At 37.3% G+C, this 16,780-nt stretch overlaps 1 long non-coding RNA gene across 1 annotated transcript; it reads left to right on the top strand.

Annotated features, from left to right (window-relative positions):
• Positions 1-304: 304 nt before the first annotated feature.
• Positions 305-15,090, top strand: LOC138300818 (uncharacterized). The gene is made up of 3 exons (XR_011205015.1): positions 305-471; positions 9,756-9,806; positions 14,891-15,090. It is a non-coding gene; the product is annotated as an uncharacterized lncRNA (long non-coding RNA).
• Positions 15,091-16,780: the final 1,690 nt, after the last annotated feature.

The raw sequence follows: 16,780 nt of genomic DNA on the forward strand, positions 1-16,780 counted from the left end.
TTCTTTTTTTAAGCAGACAACTCCAAAGAGCGCTGAAGTGCATATTAAATGCTCATAGGAACCTATTTGAGAATGGAATAATGCAAATGAAAAGCGTGAACTAATAATGAATCGACGAGACCTAAATTCCTGGCTGCATACATTTTTTTTATTTAGGAACCACCCGAGCTTTAGGGTGGCAAGGTGTAAGGTGCATAATTGCGACACCAGCTATATAATTATTAGTTAGTGCGGAATGACAGACGCTCTCACGAATGTGAGGCAGGCCTCTTGACCTGGATAGTCACTGTCCGGTGTATATAAGAAGTACCCTTGGACAGACCAAATACAGCTCGGAGAATCCGGTGTTTCTTCCTCAAGCAGGCAGTGCCACACTACCCGAGGGAACCATGTCTGCCAAGGGCGGAGGACACCACCACCAGAAGCCGCAGTGCAATGATCCCTGCCAACAGACAAACCCCTGTCAGGACCGTAAGTGATGGCGTGCTCTTATCAATGCTTCAACCTGGGCTTCATGTTGTAGGAAAAAGATACAGCTCTTAGGAGCCAGTGAAGTGACGTGATAACAGCGGGACGGGGATTACGATGTAGCATTACCTCCCCTTTGACGGACATTACATGTTTGATGCCTGGAATGGGGAATGCCTCACAGGTCAGGAACTACCAATTTTTTACCACGTTTTTCCAGGAATTCAGGGCCCTTTAGCGTTGAAATTTTCCACCTGAGTATGGTAGGTAGAAAAGTGGACAAACAGGTAATGCTGCCTGGTGAATTCACCACCCAGTAATATGTATAATATTGAAAAGTGGTGGTAATTCCACAATGGATTGGTGAAATACAACTCTGCGTAACTCTTAAGGAGGCCCTTAGCACACTATTAAGGGTCCTGCTTCAAAACTAGTTTCCCAATTTATTTCTGTCAGGATGTAGATAAACACAGGTTAGCTGCTTTTGAGTATGAGAAGGTTGCCTTTATCCCCATAACTGTATGTGTATTGACATAGAGCAAGTCAAGCCGATGAGCCATAGAGCGCGGTAGTTACTTGTCGCCTGGATATAACTACAGATCATGTACTTCAAGTGGGATTTCATATATTAGTATAGCAGGTTTGCTTAGACTACACGAATATGTGATATTACAGATATCTTTAAAATGTCAGCCAAAGGGAGATTACATGATTTATCTAGTGTCACGCAATTTCTTCCATGTGTCAAAATTTGTTAGAACCCTTGATTTAAAGAGTGAATAAAATGAGTCAAAACCGTGTTTTATTCCTCGCATTTTTCTGCACCTCCAAAAGATCGTGGTAGATCGCTAGTTCACCTAAACGTGGGAAAGGGGAAAATTCGGTGAACATAATAATTTAGGGTGGGATTTAAGAGCCCTTAGCGCCATTCTGATGACACATTAGAGTCATTTTTTTACGCTAATGTGGCGTTAGATAGACACAAATGGGGTGCCATATTTGCAGTGGTGCAATGCATGCACTACATCGCTTTGCAACGCTTTGCGCAACATATTGCCTGCACCAGGCATAATGGATGCAAAGGGGGCATTCCTCCATTAGAGGGGGCAAAAAAAATGTCGCAAGGAAATGAAATGATTTCCTTGCACCATATTTTTTGGCGCTCCTAAAGCCTGGTCAGAGCAGGCGTTAAAAGGGGGCATGCCATTGAATACCATGGGCTCCTATGTTTTCGGCAGGATTAGAGCCAAAATGTTGGGACTACTCCTGCAGAGTACATCAATAGCATCAAAAATAATGATGCTATTGCCCCTTACTCTGCGCCATGGTGCGCCGTAATTTAAATATGCCGCACACATGGTGGCGGTAGCTGGGCACCAAGGGGCCCAAGAAAAGTGGCGTTTCACTGGATGCAACACCACTTTTCGTAGCCCCTTACTGTTTCTCCATAATGTTTTGCCGCATCAAGTGCAAATGCCATTGTTTCATCGCCAACCAGCTAAACCCCTCTAATGCCCATAGATGCATCAGAGCACCTTATTTCAGTGAAGACCATCTAAAACTGAATATAATAGCACTTCATCTAGGTAAATCCCACAAATAAGATGAGCATAATGCGATGACCTCGTCATACAAGTCATAAACACTAACCTTTCATGGTTTCTGTCTTAATGTAGTTGAATCATATAGAAAATAGATCTTTCCAAATGTTTGCTATGAAGCCATTCATAGCTCTCTGCATTTTGTCCCTTAGAAAATAGGATTTGTTTGATAGATACAACCATTAGTATCCCATTTGTACAGCTTTGACATACATACTCTGGAACCAAATACAGATAAAATCCTACATGTGTTTTTCTTTAAAGCTTACATTTATCCAATTGTTCTTATGCCAGGTCTCGTATTTATTAGTCAAACTTAAATGTATTCTGAAGGATGACCATATGTTATGTAGTCTGGCAAGGTTAAATATAGGTTTGCTCTGTGGTTCTGGAGTGTGCTACCAGCATATCAGGGGCAAACTACAATCACACTAACATATTGCAGCAAAATATCAGATACCAAACTACCATAAAGTGTTTAAAAGTAATCTTAGGATTACAATACATAACTCCATATATATGTACTTCCTTTAGGATGATTAGGCTCTCAACAGCTAGGCCAAAATAGTTTTTGTTTCAAGATTTGCTTGTTCTCGTCATTCTGACATACAACGCTTCATGGATGCCAAGGAGCAGTAGAACGTGCTGTGTGTCTGTGAGACCACACAATTCTATAAATGCATGTCAGAAAAGACTTTTAAAGCAACCATTGCCATATGCCCCTTTCAAGTGGAGAAGGACAAATGTAAGTCCGTAACTAAACATATTAGTTGCAAACGTTTTTAAACTCCCCATGATGTAAGGTATTTGTTTGTAGGTGTCATGTATTTATTTATCTGTCAAATGTGGGGTTGGTGCACATTACGTAGTAACAACCATCAGAGGACATTGTTCTTTACAATTAAATAGTCTAATTATAATAAAGTTGAAAGAGGGTGTTACCGGAAAGGATAAGGTGAAGGTGTTAAAAGGGATGTGTCGAAGAAAGTTCACCAAATTAAGATTTCGAAGAGGTGAAACAGCAGTGTGTTTTGCGGATATTTAGTGGGGTCGCAACCCACACAGAGAATCAGGATGGGAGTGGTAATGGAGGTTACTTAGAAAGCCCTAAAATAACAAAGTTACTCCAGTTTCTTGACTGACTTCTAGAAAACAATCTAAAAAGAAACAGCTCTGAAACTGTAAACAACCAGAGCAGCGTAACACATATTCCACCCTGCACGCCCTAAAGTATGCATTGGTGTGGTGCAACTCCTTATTGTGGCTGGCCATCTAGAACAGTCCATTAAACATGCATTTACACAGTCTGACATATCTACTCTGCCTGCTTCACACAGGGCACGTGTGTTAAATATTATGCACCCTATTTTATTTCACCCTCCTCTTCCAAATGTAGGTATATGTAGGGCTTCAAAAGTGCTGCTTTCTCCTAAGACACTAAAGCAACGCTAATGAACACCAGCTTGTGTGTCAAAAGTATAAGTGTAATTCCAATCTTCTCCAAATAAAAGGGCGTATTTACAAGCCTCTTGCGCCGTTTTGCGCCACACTATTGTTATTTTTTTATGTTAATGTGGCGTTAAGTAGGCCATTTACCCATGCCATATACACAAAGGGCACAATGCAAGGATTGTGCCACTTTGTAACCTCCTGCACCACATTATGCCTGCACCGGGCATAATGTACACAAGGGGGCCATTCCCATACAGAAAGGCCCGTAAACATGCTGCAATCAAATTTACAAGCTTTCACTGTGCCATTTTTAGCATCATTTTTTTAATGCTGCCATTCTGTTCAATGAGCTTCCCTTGACTCTGCAGGATTAGCGCTGTCATTTTTGGTGCTAATCCTACAAAGCTCCACAAAAGCGACAACATTTGTGAAACTATTGTCCTAATGTGTGTTATGGTGCGCCGTATTGTTAATATGGCACACATATGGTGTAGTTAGGGAGGTGCAGGCCGATGCAAAAACTGATGCACCAATTTCTTGTAAATATGCCCCAGAATTTTGTAAATTTTTAAACCTATTTTATGAGAACAATATGTTCACAATCCAGTCCTGTTCAGAAGGCACACACAGCATTGATGCAGTATCACTTGGAAGAAACAGGAATGTGATAAGAACAACAAGAATATCACAACAGCATCACTTAATTCAATAAAAAAGTTGTTCTAAGCATACAGTTTTTTACAGTTTTATCTGTATTAGTATCCAAATCAGTCCCATGAAAGAGATGAAAACAAACTTGTGCAGTCTGGGCTTTCTTTTGTCCAAATATTGTCATTTGGTGTAGTCCCACATATTTTTAAAATGGATATCAACACTACAAGAGCCAAGATGGATTGTGTAAACTAGTAAAACCTCAGGACTGAAACATGTGTTGCCTCAAGTTTGTGTGTGTGTGAGTGTGTGTGAAAGTATCTGTACCTTTATTCTTCCATGTGTGTGTCATCAATTGTGAACTTAGTGAGTGAAAATCTTTATATATGGTGAAACATGCAGTAGTATCTACGCCTTTTAGTTACAGCGGGGCTGTTGGTGTGAGTGTCTTTGTATGTGTAAATATTTTTAGGCATGAGAGATCTGGCAATATAGTTATTTGTATATTTTCAGCTAAGTATTCTCTTGGGAAAAGAGATGTCTCCTAGATGAAGGAGGTGTTGCCTTTTATGAAGTTATATGGTATCATGGAAAGTGATGTATTTACTGGAAGGACATGTGGTCTTGTAGGATGTGCAGTCTAGTGTAATAAGTCTAGTAGGAGAAGTTATAGTTTTTTGATGCGGTCCAGCACAAGAATATGAGCCATAGGTGAAGAAGATGTGGGTTAGTGTGAAGGGAATCAATTATATAGCAGAAAGTTGTGTCAGGTATGCTAATGAAAAGGGAATGGTGCAGTGAAAAGAGTAATGTTCTTGCACAACGAGGTTTGATCTACTGGAAGAATGGGGTGTGAGGGAAGAGAGTGTGGCCCATTAGTCGGAGAAATTAGTAATTTTGCATAGCTCATCTCTGAGAAGGATGTCCTGTATAACAGAAGCCCAAATATTGCTCGCCATATTCCCCACCCTCTTTAAAAGTATGCCACCTTATTTCACAGGTACATCTTTAAAAAGACTTCAGTGTGTTTTGAAGCCTTACATCACAACAGTATACTATAGCCAAGTAACGACAATTTGGGTAAAATCGTTTTACACATACAATTATAACATGCAGGACACTCCTTCATCTTATTGTGTAGTATGCAGATATTGGATTTCCCTGTTTGATTAAATTCTAAATCAGAGGGATAAACTGAATATTATTTGATCCTTCGCATTCTTCTGCTTCCTATGTATTTTGATCACGTAGTGACTGTAGTTCAGATACCCAAGATTCTGGCCCTCATTACGAGTCTGGCGGTCCGACAGCCACATTATGACCATGGCGAAAGTGCCACAGTCCTACAGCCAGCACGGCCACTTTTTCGCTGGGCATCTTAATCCGCCAGGGCAAAGCTGCAAGCAGCGCTGACCTGGGGATTACTACTCCTGTGTCTGCCAGGTTTTGCATGTCGGTTCCACCGCCATGCAAAGGCTGCTGGAGACGGGGTGCTGAGACCCCATGGAGACCCCTGCACTGCCCATACGCTTGGCATGGGCAGTGCAAGAGCCCCCATGGGCAGCACCGTCACACTTTTCACTGCCTAAATTACAGGCACTGAAAAGAACGACGGGTGTTGTCACACCGGACACACCCCAACATTACTGCTGGCTTAATTATGAGCCGGCGTCAATGTTGTGGGTAGTTTCCCACTGGGCCAGTGGGAAAATGTAATAGGGTCAGCGGAGGAAAGACCGAACTGGCGGTCTTCCGACCTAATGAGTTTGGCAAACGGCCTCAGCTGCCTGCCAAACTCATAATGAGGCCTTCAGTGTATAATTAATTAACATCTCATCAATCATTTTTCTTCATGTAACAACAGTCAGCATGGGCTTTGCAGTAACTGCTTTCTCAAAGCTGAAAAGTTATGTTACACAGTTTGTTATTCTGAAATATAACCAGTCCAAAATATAGTTGTACAATCATTATCCTATACACATACATCACCTTATATATTGATAAGTACATCTGCGCAGTCCCACAATGATACCTGTCGTATTGGCTCCAACCTCTTTAACTTGATGTATATTGCACGTATTTCATTTCTTTCCCTATTCAACGCATTCCTATTTTTAGTGAAGTGTTCGTATATGAATATGCTACATTTGTTCCACAACATACCCATTACTGACATATTTTCAATTCTCATTTACATTCCATCGACTTATTACCTTATTTAAACCCTATGTTCACCAATCTTAAACCCAGCTGCTGGTACCGCAAACCCATTCCATAGAAAATAATGGAGGTAGAAGTTTACAATAAAACCCAAATTAAATAATGTTAAGTTAAATTAGACAATTCCAACAATGTTAACCATATAAAAAAGTTTCACTTAGTTCTACAAAATCTAAACATAAAACACTTTTCATTTAATCTAATATATTTTACTGACATTGTTTACATTATAAAATGTAACATTATTTGAATAAAAATTATTCAAGCACTTGTAATTATTTTTATGCATTACTTTAAATACCTTTAATAGAAAATAAAATATATATATGTTTTAACTTTAGGTAGGAATTTATTTTAAATTTTAAACCCTAAAAATAATTGTAATTAAATTCAATATAATAAAATATTGAAGTTGAAATGAACTACAAATTTAAATTAGGGGCTTATTTACATAACATTGTAAAATATGTTTTATCTTTCAGATAACTATATAAAATTATTTAACACTAATATTTTACATTCAAATACTTTTCTATTTTTTTAAGGTTTAATAAACATTGACACTCTCCAGTGGTGGTGAACTTCACATACATATGAACAGTTACTATAAACTTAATAATAAAAAAAATACTTTATTGTAATTATATTAAATTAAACAAAAACTATGTTTCAAACAAAAATGAAAAACAGCCCACCTAAAGTAAACATTCTGTAAATAAATTGTAGAAATTCATGATAAATTGTAATTTATTTTTAAAATAATAAATGTTTATTAAAATATCAGATTTATCCCTGAATAATATTTATTTTTATAACGGTGAAATAATGTTTTTAAATTTAACATTACTTCATAAGATTACTTCATGAGGTTCTATTTTCAGTCCCTCCTCCATTATCTTCGATGGGAAAGTGATGAAACATCAGTGGGAGGCTGGATGTACTACCGCTCCTTTTTGTCTGTAGCAACTTAATACACCTAAGTTTGGCTCAACCCTTTGTTTCAAGGGGTGGAGACACATAAATCTACTCTTTTGAGTAACTTTACACTTGTAAATGGTAAATAGACAAAAGTAATAAAGTTGTTCAAAAGTGTAAGAATAAACTTACATTTGTAGATTTACTCATGTGTAAGTTTACACTTGTTACTAGATCCCTTGACGCATCTCAGAAGTGACTGGACATCTTCTTAGTAAAAAGCCCTGTGAACTGCAAGTGATCACCTTCTGTATTTCGATATTGTAAATCTTAAATGCAAATGTGAGTTTCAAATAAGTGATGAAGATTCCCTATATTGGTGAGCTCTATCATTAACTAAACTAGAAGCAACAAATGTATTGCCATAAGTACAACTTAGCCCAGGGCCAGCGCCTGGATTAAACCTGTAGGACCTGAGTCACAAGCTTCATTTTACATAGTTTTACTAATTGCTTTCCACAAAATTCAATTCACAAACTTATGGGTGTAAATTTCCACCTCCATCTTTTCTATCTTTTATCTGGGGAGATCTCCACACATGTAAGTTTAGTACTTAATAGTACACGAGGCAGTGAGTAAGGAGAGTGGGGGGGCATGGGGAGGAGCTACCACAAAATGGGAGGGATCTAGGAAGGAGTGAGGAGAGCTTAGGAAAGCATAAGAGGGGGTGTAGGGAGGGGCATGCAAATACAAACACCCACCCACGAAAAAGTAAGCCCATTGTTAGTCACAAACTACACTTCTAAAGTGATTACATCCCAAAAGACAGCAAGAGAGTGTAAATGTACACCAGCCCAGCCTTGGAGTAAGTCTAGCACTACAAGTAGGCTCTTCTTAGGAACTGCAATTGCCTCCTACAAAAAACATGATGGAGGCAGGGACTTAAAATAAAATGTAGTAGTAAATATTATTAACACATTAACTTATTTTGACTTTTTAATAATATATATAACTTTAATGTAATATTAAAAATATAAACAAGTAAAAATAAATACTGCATTATAAAATATGTTAATAACTTTTTGAAAGTTACAAATAAAAGTAACTTTAATAAAATAATTACATTAACTTCACTAAATCTAAATATAACTTATATTAACTTTTGATACATAATAAATAAATATAAATATTTTATTTTATGTAGATTCCTTTAATCTTTAAAAACAATTCATATATATACATTAAATACATATTCAATTGAACATTAAGTATTTTGCTCTACATTTAATATAAAGATATCAAAATAATTTACATGAATATTTAATGTAAAATATTTGTAAAGATTATTAAATGTTTTTACATTTCCATATTCTCTACCAAAGTGAGATCTCCAACATAGTGAGGGAGACCTCCAACAAGGTGGCAGAGGTCTCTCTCCACATGTAAAAAGTTGCTAGCAGCATCAATACTTTAATAAATTTGGCTCCACACCTTTTTTCAAGGGGTAGAGACAAGTAGGCATGCACACAGAAATGGTGAATAGAAAAGAATGGTAAACGTACCACAAAGTGTATGAGTAAATTTAGACATGTATATTCAATCATGTGTAATTAGGGCCAATAGCCCTTGAACATTTATATAATTAAACCTTCATTCCATGACCATACAAGTTCTTGTATTATTCCCTTTCTTTAATTGGTAAATGCCTTCCTTGCTGCAATTACATTTGGCCTGTAAAAATTTCCCAAATCAAATATTCTGTCTTTGCTTTCTGGTGTACCCTGCTCTAACATGCAACAGCTATAAAAATGCTTTTCCAGTATGTTTTATCAATGCTATTTTCTCTTCGACATATAGTTCATGAAATGTGGGGTATGCTATCAGTTTTGATTCATTGATATTCCAGATTGTCAAAATGAAGTTTGTATACCAACCTTAGAAGAAGTACATCGTTTCCACAGACAAAAAGAGAGCTCCAGCAATATTTCCTCCCAGTTCTCAGTCATTGTTATTTACCCAATCAGTTAGAGTAACATTGAGTGAATAAAAGGTTTCTGAACAAGAATCTGCATCACAAGACATGAGAAATTACTGCACAACTGAAAATGCCTTGTGCACATTTTGCCAGGAAAACAATCTGACAACATTTGCTTTGGGAACATTGATCAGAAAGAGGAAAGTCTTCTTCCTCTTTCTGAAGTATGCTGAAGTACTCTGTGCAAGCACTGATAATGCAGGATATCCCTATTATCAAGCAGAAAACTCAGAATGGAGCTGCAATTATATCTGACACCACTAAATATGACTACCCCAATACCAAATGATCAATTGGTATGACTGGCAACGTTAAAATGGACTCCTATGTTTTTATAAACCGCTTAGAATAGATTTTTATGAAAAAAACAGAAGTACTTGGGTTCACTATGGCTCTCGTTTCTCTCATTTCAGCATGTGCACCCGTGCCACAGTGCCAGGATAACACACAGAAGTGTGCTCCAGGTAAGTGAAAGTTATTCAGCGTGAACAGGATTTGTTTCTGAAGTGTCTAGGGCTGGGTCAGACTAGCCTGTGGGGCAGGTCTGACAGGTCAGTCTGTGAACCAGGTTTTGTCTATTTGTGGGCCCGTTTTATGACCTGATGGTCCATTCTTTACTGTTGATTTTCTTGAAATTACCATAAGCATTACCTTCAGCAAGCACAGCCGCATGCAGTCATCTTTATCATGCAACCTTTTATTTTCATGGCAGGCTATTTCTTTCACAGCCCAACCGTGGTCAGGGCCAGGAATTTCAAAAACACAATCCTCCATGTGACCATATGATGTGATCTTTGAAACATGGTTTACCTTTTGAGGACCAGATAATCCAGCCCTTGATTTTATTCATATGGGGCGACGTTGATAGTGTAAGAAGTCCTGAAAACAGGAAGCTTAATATAAAACATACCTATTGTCAAAAATATTTGCTCTCAAATAATTGATAATGTGAAAAATCTAATTTGGAGAAAAAGTTAGATAGTTGTTACTTGATGACACCAACCTCCCGCCACGTGCTGATGTTGACAAATTAAGAGGAATTGGGACTTCCCTATATTGAGGATCAAATAAAGCTAGCCATACTCCTATTGTTGATCAAGTGCTGGAGAAACCATGAGGCAATCCTGGTCAGTTCTTGTCTGACTGCTTAACATTAGATGACGTTAACAGGATTCCATGGATCGCCTATGTGCAAAATACCTGCAGAAGCATTGATATAGCTGAGGTTACCACCAATCCACAAGTATGTAACCTCAATTATAAAGCAGCTATCAAAAATGCATTCCTGGAGAGATGTAGGGAGTCTAGAATTGAAGGCGCACTTGACCTGGGCACAGTTATTAGTTATGTTCAGTATCTAAAACTAGCTTTTCCAGATTGTGTTGGATAGAAAAATCATATCAGTGTTACTTTTTAACCCTGTTCAGGTTAAATAAAATGCTTTTCAAGATAGCTTTCCCAACCCAAAAATCATGGTAATGCACATTACCTCCATGAAGATGTAATAATATTACTAACCAGAGCACGCGTTACATTATTCCGTTTTGCGCATTACTCCCGGCTCTCCACAAACTTTCTTAGTTCAATATGGCATTGCCTAAGTGTAAGAAACCACATTTTAGGTTTAAAGCTCCTGCACAGGTTGCCGACTTTAGAATTTTGCCATGCTGTCCTAAATATTCTTAACATAGCTATGAAAATAAGGAACTGTTATGAAGACATATCATTGGAATAAGTTTTTAAGAGTGTCCATTGTATTTGTTCTCTCATGAATTTTGTGAATTTTTTTGACAGATCTTATTTTATTGAATTTTTATCCAAGTAACTTTATTGACATTTATTTATTATGTTCCTTATTGTGGATTATTGCAAGTGCAGCTTGCAGCTTTTACGGCAAAATTTGCTGAATAAAGAATATTTGATTTGACTTGACAAAATGAGACATGCCTAGACTGCCCATCAAATTTGTTTCCCTCATACTAGCATAATGGAACATTAATTACTATTTTAAAATGTGTGGTCTCCTGGCTTTTTTTATGTGAAAAGTTATTTATCACAAATAAAAACATATTCATTTTTTCAAGAACTGTTATATGATCAGTAAAAATTCAAAACATACATTTGGCTACTTAGGAATTTAGGCTGCAAACAGGCAGAGTGAAAATGTACCTGTAGGTTTAAAAAGAGAAGCCATTTTTTATGTATTTGGAATAAACCTAAATCATCAATTTTAATAGGAAAGTAGAATTGAAAATGTTTAAAGGAAAAACTAATTAAACAGTAATTCAGGTTTCATAGCAGCCTTAGAGAATGACAGGACAGGGGTCGTCCAGCAGGTTCATGCCACTGCCTGGGTCTCTTTTGTTGACTCGAACAGCAATGTCCTAAATGCTCTTCCGTCATAGAATACATATTTTAGGAAGCACTGAATTCTGGAAAAAGGCATAACTTATTTAAAGGTTAGAATTTCTATTTCACATCAGCAGTATTAAACAACAAGACCATGCCTAAAAGTATCATGGTACCGGGTTCCCAAATGATCATGCCCAGAAACACTGATTCTGACTGGTTATTCCACCCCAGCAAGAATAGCTTGCATAAAAATGGGGACTAACATGCTGGTCCCAGAATTACAGCAGCCTTTTCCTCATGGGCCTGTTTTAGCACAGAAACTTCCTCCTGATTTCAGTAGGAGAAATTGCAGGAGGAATATCTGTGTGCAAACAGCAGTGGAAGAACTGGTTGTCCTCACCTTGTGAACTTAAAATCAGGCAGGACAGGACCCACCATGGTGCTATCATTCCACCACCTAATAATCGTCCCAAAAATTTTTTTATTGGCCTTTTGGGCCAGTTTCCAAAACTTCAAATGTGTATTAGAACAATGGAACGTTGAGAGCTCCATTGAAGCTAAGGAAGTAGCTCTGAGCTTAAAATGGCTTGTATATGCCTTCTTCTCCAACATTGCAATGTTTGTCTTCTTGCTTCTCCCTTTCTAATTTAAAACATTATACTCTCAGTGAGTGGATTGTCCTAATAGCATTTTAGTCCTTCTGCCTCTGGCTATACAGGTTGTTAAAGCCACTCTCCCTCATTATAGACCCTCTCCTGTGGCTTGGCCCTATAACATGGGTTCAGGGCCTTTAACAACCCATATAGCCCTCAACACCGGGCTATAAGGCTATAGCAGAATTGAAAAAAGTTCCTCTTTTCAGATAAAACAATTAATGATAAAATTGAAATGTATCTAGGGTCCTAAGATGTTATAACTTCTAAAGTGCACACTTTTATCATAAAAGACCTTTTTGTTAATATTCCAAACCTTACAATTTCTTTGCTTTCATAGGGGCAAGATGTAATAAATGATATACTGAATTCCCTTTGTATAAGCCTATATTTAAGTAATGAGTCATAGCAGTGTTTCCCAAAGTGTTGGGTGCAACTCACTGGTAGATAGTGAGCCAATATTTTTGAGTTGTGAAAGTCCAACCAATAACTAAATAAAAATGTCTTTAAAATCTGTATTTATCTTCAAAGACAGAGATCAAATGTCAAGCTATGGCTTCTGACAAAGTGCTGTCTATTTTGTAACACGGAAATTAGTGTTTAATGCTCCTCTAGCTTTATGGTTAACGAAGGAAAAGTAAAGTGATTTGTATGATGATCTTGCTGGGGTACAAGGAGTGTGAAAGAAAAAGCCATAGAATGTCATTTTTTTGTAACATACCAAAATATGTAACTACCTGTAAACTGATTGTGTACATTCTTATGAAAGCAAAAATGAAGCACATTTATATGTAATTCTGAAGTATGATGGAATAAGATTTTAATAGGATCAAAACAAATCAACACACTCTACTTGGTAATGCAAAAACGATATTCACTGAAAACCAATTTCCAAACGTTATCATTAGTGTGCAATATAGTTTTATCAGTAAAACTCTATGTCTGAGTACATTTAGTGGCCATTTCAATGGTAAATGTGCTGGTTGTAAATTACACTGATCTTCCACATAATGCTAAAGTTACATTAAAATATTGTTTGCCTTGCGTCAATTAAAACTAGGTGAGTCGCAAACAGTTGTTGTCTCTCTAAAACGTTTGGGGAGCACTGGGTCATAGACTTAAAGCCTTCATTATGAGTGTCAGTTTCCTTGCTAATTTTTCTAAAACAGTTGGTAAATACCTTTTAAGCAACAGTAGTTATGCACCTTGTAAGTAAACCTCAATGGAATTTAAAGGTTCAGCAGCACCATATTTAAACATTTCCTTAAGACTAAATGAAACCTTTTCCTCCTGTCCTGTTTGTTGCTCTAGAAAAGCCATATATGGTGGTGTCATACTCCCCTTGATGATAATTATTTATTAGTGTTTCCATATAATCAATATTAAAGCACACATAACCAATACAATGTCATGTTTAGAACAAGGATTATGTGATGAATAATATGAAGGTAAAGGATAAATAGTTACAGTTACAGAAAATCTGAGAGTAGGTTGCATTTTACTTCTCATACTTTAATTGTGTCAGGTATATCCCATATCCTCCTCCCGTACAGGACTTATCTCCTTATTCTTTCTGCTTCCCACCCACCCCCGACATGAAATTTGTTTTGCGATTCATGTTTAACCTTTAGTTAAGCAAGGGTGGCAAAATGGAGTCAGTTTTGGAGCTTTTATTCATTTTCTTTCCACCTTCTCAGCTGGATTTTGGGTGATGTTACAGCTTGTACCTTTACAGCAGTGTGCTGATTCCCCTTGTATTTTCTTGCCCCTTCAATCTATTGTGCACCATTGTGATGCCATCATGCTCAAGAAGGCTATTTGCTTCCTCGTTGTTTTAACTTACCACATTGGAGTAGTGTGACTACCCAAACCAATCTGCAGAGTTTTTTTCCACCACATTCACATACTGCATAGAGCACACTCCATCAATTGATCTCAGGCCCTAAGCGTAATAGGGATGGACCAGCAAACAAAACTAAGGAATTCACAAAGGCTGATGGTATGCACCAGGCAGGAGTGACAGCCGGAATGGATGCAAAGGCTGTCAAGGGTGTAATATCCCATCACCTTCTGCTCCTTTGACATGGAAACAACTCCAGCCAGTGTATTTCTTTCATCTTGACACACCCTCACACAAGCTTTCCAAGTCAAACATCAGAAGACAGAGAAGAGTGTAAAGGGAAATACACCTAAATTAAAACAACACTGAAAAGGTAAGGGTGGCCTTCCTTCACCCTCACTTCCTTGGTATCCTCCTTTTGCAGGATTGAATACAAAAAGCTTATTGAGTCTCCTCCTTTTTTACTATGGTTGTATATGCATCATCTCACATTTTGCTAAATTTCACCATGGTTGTTTTTCAATTCACTGGCTGTTTTTGCTTAGCAGAGAAGGTTCGCTGAGAACGTTTACTTCAGATATGAATAATACACTTTAGGCTATAACAAATAGAAATGTTTAGATTGCAGATACTAGTTGACTTAACTTTTTAAATTATGTCATAATTTTAGTTTCATCATTGACTTGACTGTCTGTCTTTTTAGTGGATCCCTGCAACCCATGCCCGCCTAATCCTTGCCAAGACCAGAATCGAGGGCAATATTATGGAAGCAAGAAGTGTTGAAGAGGTGTCCAAAGCATGGAAATAATAATGTGACAAGACCTTCATCCTACAACTATCTCTGATTAATGTGATAAGATTCTCTTACTTCAAAATTAAAACCATTTCTTTTGCCCTAGTGTTGATTATTTGTCTGTTGCCTTCTTTCACTGAAAAGCAAAGCATTTGGAGCTGGTGAAGAACACTTCAGTGCATACTTTAATACGCTGAATTTTGATGACTGATTATGCATGAAAAATGTGTTAGATTGAACCACCATACCTCAAACAAATTTTCCTAACAGTTTAGTTGGTGGTAAAATTGGACACAAAGTGCAATGTAAAAATAGGAGATTGATATTTTAATTTAGTGTTAAATGCGCATATTCTAAACCAGTGATGTGTAAATTCAGACCTTACATTGGAAGGAATTAAGCGAGCTTTTTACAGCACATTTTCGAAATACATTGGCATGTCCTGCCAAGAAAACTTGTACCTCTACAAGGGATTTGTTTGGATGGGTGTCTTCGTCCAAGAAAATTGTGAAAACATCCTTTAAGGTACATGTGTTCTTTTACAGCAAAATTTTTGTAAATGTTACAGGCAGCCAAAATAATCTCGATATATCATTGGATTAGGCATCCTATAATTTTCCATAAAGTACACAGCTGTCCATGGCTATCAATTCACCAAACTGCCAAGGGTAGCAGAAGTCACATCACATGCTCTTTCACCCCCATGACATCACAGTAAGTGATATCATCATTATATGACCTTTGACACAATAATATCCCATGAGGTGATGTCACATGAGATCCTACCTGTTAATATTACATGAAGTTGTAAAATTTAAGTTAAGAACTGAGCATCAAGTGGAGGGTCAAATAAAAACAAAAGTTGTGAAAACCCAGAAATGTGTATTTCAGTCACTACCTTGTTTTGACCAGAGTGCCATCAAGATATGGCAGGGGCGCTTCCATAATTACCAAGGTGCAATTATCATAGGTAATATAAAATGCCTCGGGACAACAGTTGTATGCTCAAGTGTTCATCAATATGGCTCTCCTCCCATGTGATATCCCATTTGCAGCATTATGATCTCCATAGGCTATTATGGGATCATAATACAGCCTAATATTGCGTCAAGTCTGTGACGGAGTAACCCCCTCCCCAAAACTCTAATTCAGGCTCATAAATCTAATGTCAAGGGTTCAATCCTGTTCTGCGTTAGTTTGAATGTGACCTCAGTTGGATTTATTAAGATTAAAATAATTCAATACAATATACATATATTTTAATAAAAGTCCAAATATTAATACCAAGACTTTTTAAAGATGCTTATGGCTCTTATTGTCTCTGATGGAATGATGAAAGCTAAAACTGAACTTAATTAACTACTAAACCACATCATCTCAATATGTACCCAGAATCACCCCAATAATGGTTGCAGTAAATCACTTTCTACAGCCTATTTGACCATTGTCTATGATGTTCAGGAACCTTATTTCCAACTGAGACATAGACACAACTAAAGAACTGCTGTAAAGACAGCTGAGTTAATTAGATTGTTGCCACTGCCAAATGTAGAAATAAAATGATCACAAATTCACATCACAGCAAGTTGAACTTAGCTTTCTGAGCTTGTAAGTAAACTGAGTACAATTAAGTCATTTAATAGAAACATACATTATTTATAATTGTTAGAACTAGGGTTTTTGGTTGTCAGAATAGGCACTCTATACAAGCAGGAACCACCACAAGCTAGATACCCACTTAGAGGTGACCTGTGTTCACCCTCTGGTAGCTTGGCACAGAGCAGTCAGGTTTGTCTAAAG

The sequence above is a fragment of the Pleurodeles waltl genome, chromosome 6, assembly GCF_031143425.1.
Source record: "Pleurodeles waltl isolate 20211129_DDA chromosome 6, aPleWal1.hap1.20221129, whole genome shotgun sequence".
Lineage (NCBI taxonomy): Eukaryota > Metazoa > Chordata > Amphibia > Caudata > Salamandridae > Pleurodeles > Pleurodeles waltl.